Raw genomic sequence first — 1946 nt, 5'->3', positions numbered from 1 at the left:
AAAAGACCATGAAAATTATGCCTAAAGATAAAAAAAGAATTATTATTATATTATTGGAACAGGATAGATCTTAATCTCAAAAATGCTAAAAAAGATTTTCACTTAAATGGTCATTAATCTAAAGGCAATTCAACCATAAAAAATAAGGTGGATGTCTTTCCTGAATAAAGAGGTAAAAGAAATACAATGACGGAATCAATCAAGATCAAAAAAGCTCTTTTTTTTTCCTCCTCACTTTCTTAAGAGCAATCAGAATCACTTCTGGGTATTAAGGAAATTCCTATTTTATCTTTGCAGCTGTAACTTCTGCGGAAATGACTTGGGGTCAGGAAATTGATGAGTTCCGAAAATAAATATTAAATACCCCATTAGTCACACTTACATAGGTCATCCTACGAGCACATTCGCCTTTCACAGTAAGCAGCTTGGTAAAGACAAACTTTTGCAACACCCTTGAGCTGCATGAGACAAATAGAGATAAATGAATAAGATACACAAGCCCGTAATCCCAGCTACTCCGGCAGCTGAGGTGCGATGATCCCTTGAGTCCAAGGAGTTCAGGCTGCAGTGAGCCATGATGGCACCACTGTACTCCAGCTTGGGCAACAGAGCAAGACCCTGTCTCTAAAAAAAAACAAAAAATAAAAGTAAAAAACTACAGAAAGTAAAATAGCTTTGCCAGTATTGTCCAGTGAATTCACTATAGATCGGACTATAGTTATAAATGTCAAAATACTATAAATTTTTATAATTTAGTCATTTCAAAATTTAGAAAATAATTTTAGTACTTTCTAAGAATGCACTTAATATTGTTTTAACAAAATATTTCCTGTCAAAGTACTATTATCTTCTTGTTATTAGGATACAAAATGTACAGATTTATGTAGATTTTTATGATAGATGACACAAGCATTTTTCAGAAACATCTTGCATTTTGAGACCTGAATTAAATCTGATTTTTAAAGAAATATCTCACACAAAATGTAATAAAAAGCAATACATCTCTGCTGTGTGTCCTAACAACTCAGCATATAGCTTATAGATTTTTTTCCATTGTTTTACATTAGATTAAACTATATAAAACTGCAGATATTCATTGTTTTGACCTAAGAAAATGTCAAGTTTACAGAGTTCAACTTAATTCTCAGCTGCATAACATATTTGACATGCTTGCCAATTGTAAGCAACTTGAAGGTAAAAGCCTATACATTATTTGTCTTTCTATCTTAAGCAAATAGTATGCAGGACTAAAGAAATAGTATACATAGGACAAATAATTGCTAAATTTAGGTGAATGAATGAGTGAACCTCTCTCAGAAATCAATACATTTAAATTCCGGTATCAGCCCAGGGTAAGACAAATATTCCATCCAAAACAACACTGTTGTTTTGTTTTGTATTTTTAAGTTGTATTTAAATAATTGCAAATATCTAGATAACTAGTTACATATTTTACTTTTCCAGTGGAAGTTGTGATGAGCATATATAGTTTAAAACTGACACTTTGGGAGGCTGAGGCGGGTGGATCACGAGATCAAAAGATCGAGACCAACCTGGTCAACATGGTGAAACCCCGTCTCTACTAAAAATACAAAAAATTAGCTAGGCATGGTGGTGCATGCCTGTAATCCCAGCTACTCAGGAGGCTGAGGCAGGAGAATTGCCTGAACCCAGGAGGCAGAGGTTGTGGTGAGCCAAGATCGTGCCATTGCACTCCAGCCTGGGTAACAAGAGCGAAACTCCGTCTCAAAAAACAAACAAACAAACAAACAAAAAAAACCCTGAAATACGGAGAGAGATGCAAGATGGCTGATTAGGAGCAGGTCAGGATTGCAGCTCTCAGTGAAAGTGCAGAGAGTGAGTGGATGCCACATTTCCAGATGGATTTTTATTGCCCACAGACCAGGAGATTCCCAGGTGGAGGAGCCCCACGGGTCACCAGTGCG

The sequence above is a fragment of the Cebus imitator genome, unplaced genomic scaffold (genome assembly GCF_001604975.1).
Source record: "Cebus imitator isolate Cc_AM_T3 unplaced genomic scaffold, Cebus_imitator-1.0 Scaffold251, whole genome shotgun sequence".
Lineage (NCBI taxonomy): Eukaryota > Metazoa > Chordata > Mammalia > Primates > Cebidae > Cebus > Cebus imitator.
Note: the sequence above shows the minus strand (reverse complement) of the source record.